The sequence below is a fragment of the Sapajus apella genome, unplaced genomic scaffold (assembly GCF_009761245.1).
Source record: "Sapajus apella isolate SASKATOON/1434 unplaced genomic scaffold, GSC_monkey_1.0 scaffold18, whole genome shotgun sequence".
Lineage (NCBI taxonomy): Eukaryota > Metazoa > Chordata > Mammalia > Primates > Cebidae > Sapajus > Sapajus apella.
Window position 1 is genome coordinate 10,118,772 of NW_022436958.1, and position 6,664 is coordinate 10,125,435.

At 33.8% G+C, this 6,664-nt stretch overlaps 1 non-coding gene across 1 annotated transcript; it reads left to right on the plus strand.

Annotated features, from left to right (window-relative positions):
• Positions 1 to 3,750: 3,750 nt before the first annotated feature.
• Positions 3,751 to 3,812, plus strand: LOC116557187. The gene has a single exon (XR_004271398.1). It is a non-coding gene; the product is annotated as a U7 small nuclear RNA (small nuclear RNA).
• Positions 3,813 to 6,664: the final 2,852 nt, after the last annotated feature.

The following is a 6,664-nucleotide window of genomic DNA, read 5'->3' on the forward strand; positions in this document are numbered from 1 at the left end:
GATTACAGGTGCACTCCATCACACCTGGAATTTTTGTGTGTTTTTCAGTAGAGATGGAGTTTTGCCATGTTGGTCAGGCTGGTCTGGAATGCCTGACCTTAGATGATCTGCTCTCCTCAGCCTCTCAAAGGGCTGAGATTACAGGCATCAGCCACTGTGCCCAGGCATAAAATTATCTATTTTAGATTGAGGAGCTTTTCTTGAATTCTTAGTTTGTTGCAAGTTATTATTATGAATATGTGCTGAATTTTGTCAAATTTCTTTTTTGCACATAATTATATGCTTTTTGTGGTTTTAATCTGTTAATATAGTAAAATAATTAAATGAGTTTTGAATGTTAAATCTATCTTGCATTCCTGAGATAAGCCAATATATTTAAAAATATACATTGTTGGTTACTGGGTTTCACTGCATAGTTTAAAAATAGTATTTACTTCTCTTCTGTCACACAGTTAAGTTCCTGGAGTAATGTATATTCTTTTGATGCTTGATTTTGAGTTTTTAGGGCAAGCCCAGAGGAGTCTTCAGTCCATGACTAGTTTTGCCCCACTAATAAGGTGAAATTCTGATGATTCTGTTTGTTCCATTTACACATATTCTATTTATTCCAATTACAAATTTCTTTTCTGTGACGGCTTGTGAGATCATTGTATATTTTCCAGCTAGTGTCTATCTACTCTATTCTGGTGGTTCTTTCTGCATGTGTTATTCTCATAACAGCTTAGATCAGCACTCAGACATAGACATGAAAGGATCCTTCTGTAGAACATGTTGATTTGCAAGATTCGATATCTTAGATTAGGACAAAGTAGCATAAGGTCTCAGGCCAAAAAAAAGCTTATATTGGGAAAAGTTATATATTTTGTTCCATTTTATGCTACTTTTAAATATATATTTAGCTTCTGGGTATACTTTCCTGGTTAATATCCAAAGACCACAATACCAGGTAATGACTAAGAATCAACTATTATTTGAAGTCATTATCAACAATTCATTGTTCTCCATCAGAAATACAAATATTTATTTCTACCTAATCATTTTTCAGATTTGATTTTAACAATTATACTAGAATATCTTGATATGATTATGCTAAAAAATACTGTTGCATAAATGAATAATTTTTCTCATTACATTTAAGAAAAAATATTCTCTTTCCCAGAAGATATGAAATAATTCAGTAAGCTATAGAAGTTTTGAATATATGCTAGCCAATTCTCATAAAGCTAACTGACATTTATTGAGCTCTTACTCTGTGCAAAGAACTTGGCACATACTACTGTATTGAGATGGAAAGACTCTTGGAGTTGATACAAACTACTTGTCAATTTCTTTGTGTCAATGAAAAAACTCACACACATTTTGTAAGCATTTGTTTACTTATCTACAAAGTTGGAGAAATGATACCCCAGACAATCTGATCAGACACAACACATAAAAACCCCTTTAAAACTTTATGATACAATTTTATTCTCAATGCCATCATTGTGATATACATATTCCCTTTGACATTCAAAATATATGAAATATTTTTCATTATTTCATAACAGAGTAGCCATATATATTTCTTTATGTGTATGTGTATACACACACACACACACACACACACACACATATTTGTTTGTGTATTATTTTTTTTTTGGAGACCGTATCTTATTCTGTCACCAAGGCTGGTGTGCAGTGGTGCGATCAGAGCTTACTGCAGCCTCCCAACTCCTGAGATCAAGCAATGTTCGTACCTCAGTCTCCTAAGTATCTAGTAGCATAGGTACGTATCACCATACCCAACTAATTAAAAAAGAAATTGTAGAAAAACAGTCTTGCCAAGTTGCCCAGGCTGATCTTTAACTCCTGGTCTCAAGTAATCTTGCAGCTTCAGTGTAATTTCTTACCATAAACTTCCAACTGGTTTTTAAGAAAAGAAACAATAGTCTTTTCTTAAAGACTGGTTTATATGTAAACTCCTCTTTTCATATATAGTCATTCATGCACATTATATTGCTCATAATTCTACCAAAATTCAATAAATATGAGGGTAGATCTCATTTTAATGTGACAACAGTCATAATTTGTCCATTTTGCATTTAACAGTTTGCTCTTGCTCCAGTCTCCAAAACTCATATTTTAAAATATTGTTTAGCTGAATTAAATACAATTTTCAGTTTTTAAAATATTTCTTATATGCCAGCAGTAGAATGACAGTATGTTACATTGCTCAAAAAATTACTTTAAATTCAAAGATCAACCCCCATGAGCTTAATTTTATCAAAGAAGAAATGTCTTGTCAAATACAGTCCCAACCAACATAATCAGTAGCTTTCAAAGTATGTTTGACATTGAGAAGGACTGAAAAACAACATAGGAGTCAGAGAAACAAACATCGATGGCCTGTCAAATTTTTTGTAGATATGATGCTATTATCAAGACACATCAGGATAAAATAAAATGACCTAGCTGACCACAGGCTTACAAATGTCCTGTGAAGGAAAGAAAAACGGTGAATCAAAAGGTAGCTTTGCTGCATGTCCCCCCAGGCCTTTTTATTGACAAGAATGACAATGGTCCCAAGATGCACCATTATCTATGACCAGCAAGCAGACATCAAATGCTCCTGAGCTGTATCTGTCAGAATAGAAAATTCTGCTCAAAACAGACAGAGCTTGTTACATTTTCTTCAGCTAAGGTTTGTCAAAAGCCAGGGTCACTCGTATTGCTCTGCCCTGAAGGGGAATTGTAAAAGGAGAGGAGTACATGATTTCTCAATGTTTCTTCTCCAAGGAGACTTTGAGTCTGGTTGACCAAATGTTTTGGAAGTCAAGTCATGACTCAAAGGAAGTAGAAAGCAAAGTTAATTGTCTGTCATTTTTCTACTTAGAAATGAGGTTCATATGCTAAAAGGTTAGAGTTTTAGTAGATTCTTACATTTAGGGAAAATTTTTTGCTGTGTGATTTGTTTTTACAATTGAAAAAGGAAAATACTACTGTTACTGAAATTGGAGGGAAGAAGTTAATGTATTCTGGCCCAGTATTATGTGCTATAGCATTGTGGAGTTTATTACAGACTGAAATATTTACACTGGTAAGATATTTCTCTAATTTGCTTCTTTTTGACTAAAGAGAGTTTTTATACACAAATGTCCAGCCTCTGACACATAAGTAAACTCACTAACTTGTGGAAACATCTGTTAACCACTCACAAGAAAATGCAAGTTGGGAATATTTCTTAATTGATTCCTTAAAAAAATTAACACAAACGTCTTTTCTCCTTCAATAAATTTGAGGACAAAAATGAAGTCATCACAAAGACAGCATTTGCGAACAAACGGATTATTTTTCCCCTCTTTCCTTCCCTTATCTTTTCCCCCCTCCACTCCCATCCCCTCTGCTCTCCTCTTTACTGTTCTACTTCTCAATTTGTAGCTTAGCATTTTTTTCTATGTTCAGAGACAAATCAATTCTGATCGAACTTGTTAAAAGTAGTCTTGCAAAAAATGTTATCACATTTTGTAATACTACACATTTGTAGTTTAAAAACAGAGTTTGCAAACTCACTATCATGGTTGTTTTGATTGTCCCACACAATCTTCTTCCAAAGTCTGTTTTATTTACCATCTTTAAAAAATGAGAGAGCTCACACAATAATTTTAAATTTCAGATTTCTAGGAAAAAATAAAAACAATGGCAAGAGGGGTTAATTTGACAATACTTAGTTTGAATTTCTACTTAACAATATTCTTCCACAGCACAGGGGCTAAGTATTACAGCTCTTTTAGAATTTTTTTAGCAGGCTTTCTAGTCTTTATTGGAAAGCCTCTTAAAAAAACAACAAACAAACAAGAAAACCCCACAGAGGCTGATGAACCTTGCAGTCAGAACGTATAATCTCCAGTGTATCAATCAAAGTTTCCTCCACCAGGTTTACTTCTCTTACTCATCCCTCAGGGTTTGAGTTGTGAGTTCTGATCCAATTCAATTAATTAATTAGACCAATCAACTGTTTTTCTTATCAATATAACTTTACAATTCTAGCTAATAACTTACTGTTTAGAATGTAATTACTCAATAGTTTCATGAGTGGGAATTCCATCTCCATCACTAGACTGTGAGCTTTGCCAGAAGCTAGAGCATATTTTAGACATTGTTTACTATTCACATTCCTGCAGTAGTGCCTTGTACCATGTGATTTTCAACGAATGAGTGTGGCAGAAAGAAATGAAGGTGGGAAGGAAAGGAGGAAGAAAGGTACAATTTTGAATTTAAAAAATGTATATTTCATTATTTCCAGTCATGCTGTACACACTTAAATAAGAATCTTTGCTCAACTAGTTAAACAGAAAAAAACATGGGCCTTAGAATTATATATCACCTTGCTAACATTACAGTGAGGCTCACATGAGATCCTATAATCACTTCTCCAATTAATTCTAGAAAAGCTTCAGGATAATGATTGGTAATACATGTTTTTCTTGATGGTACTTTATTTCCAATAATATGTCAGGTAATGCATCAGCATTAACTATTTCTCGAGAGTATTGCAAAAAATACTATCCCTTAAGGCAGAAAAATGTTTCTGTGGTGAAATAAAAATTCCTCATGACTTACTGTATCTTTTAATTACTGATGACTTTAAATTTTTCTCTACACAATATTTCATTCCTCTCTATTTCTAGGGGGAAAAAAGTACTATATTTAGAGTCAGCAGCCCTTTGGTTAAAGTCCTAAATCTGCCATTTTTTAGCAGTACAGTACTACAGTCAACAATCACTTAACCCTGATATACCTCATTATTTCTATCAGTAAAGTGGAGTCAAAACATCACTTACATTACAATATTGTAAAAACTCAATTATAAGTGCTATGCAAAAAATGTAAACAGGTTTTTAAAACATCTATAGACATAAATAAGAAACATAAAATTTGAGAACAAGCTCCTGCCCTTAAAATAAACTATACAATTCACTCTTTTCTGTCTCACGCAACTTGACAATGGCAATTGATTTAACCAATCAACTAATCTGATTACTAATTTGACTGAATTAAGCAATTAATTCGGTAACAGAGTCAAACAATTGATCAGTTCATGTTAGTGGAGAAATGCAAAGTACTAAAAATGGTGCTTAAGGATAAACTAGAGTAATTTTCTCATTAATTTATTGCTAATTTGAGACTTCTTGTGCTCAAGTAAAATTGTGCTGTGTCCCTGATTAAAGTACAAAAGTTCCTCTAGGTACACAGAAATTCTAATAATACAATAGCAATCTTGTCCAATAGTCTCAGTAATTATTTCTCTCACTTTACCCTGACACACCTTTGAAATATCTATTCAATTCTCTTCAACAAAATTAAATAACTGACTCTATGAAACTTTTAAAGACCTTTCTAGTGGAACACTCTCTTACACATTACTCTATTAATTATTACAGTCTAATCTACTGGACCCTAACTGTTTATGTGGTCACCTATGATAAAATTGAGAGCAAATTAAATACAGACTGTGTGGTCTTCATGTTGGAACCAAAAATCTAGCATAGCATCTGAATTTTTCCGGGATTCAGTAAACATTTATTTAAAAATAAATGTAAGAGTTATTGTACTGCTAATCAAAAGATAAAATCAATTTTTGAATGATGAGAGGAAATAGAATAGATGAAGGAGGATGATGTATATTGGGCTTTAATTGAGTTCTCTTCCCTTCTCCACATTCATTGTCCTTTTAGAGTGTCTTAGAGTGTCCTACTTAGAGAATACTTAGAGAGTACATTTCCCTTCTGTCTACCTTAGATATAGTTAATTGTTTAATGTATTTTCCTCAGAAATGCTGGAAACTAGAAGAGGCTGAAAGCTAGGGTTTAGATGACATGAATATAGACTGCTGGAAGCAAAGCTGGAAATGCCACCAACAAATGACTGCACACTGCTGAAACTGTCCCAATTGTCTCATAGAAATAATATTTAAAGTTTTTTGAAAAGACATAGAAACTGACCTTCCCTTGTTTTAAAACTTAAAACTTACATTTGTCTCATTTGACATCTTCAGGAAGCTGTCCCTCCATGAAGAAACTAAAGCTCACTAGATTACCGTGTCCAGAAAGTGAGACACCAGACCCCTCATCCATCATCACTGCTTATTTACCACTCCCTGATTCCTGGTTTTCCATCTTTCCTGCTACATAAACCCCACCATTTTGGTAGTTTGGAAGTTGGATTTGTTACTTATGTCCCATTATCTTTGGCTGCAGCACCAGATTAAAGCCTTCTTCCCTAACAATACTCCTTGTCTCAGTGATTGGCATTCTATGCCCCAAGCAGCAGGACTTGTATTGAACCTCTGGAGTTTTGGTGACATTATTATTACCAGGATAAGAGACAGCAGCTACTAATGAAACATAAACCAGTGTGGTCGAGGATGTCATGCAAAGAGATGGTCCTTTGCTCTATCTAGGTGACAGGTAAGGTTCTAGAAACTTAAACTGCCCAATAGGAGAAGGGAAGAGGGAGAGAGGAAGAATATTTGATTGGTTGAGTTTAAAAATCTCAGTGAACTAAACACAAGGAGTGATTTCAAAAACTTGAATTAAAAGTCAGGTATGTGTACTACTAAGACTACACAATTTAAATTGACTACTGTACTTTGTGTGTAGTTTAGACTTAAAAGAAATTTAGTAAG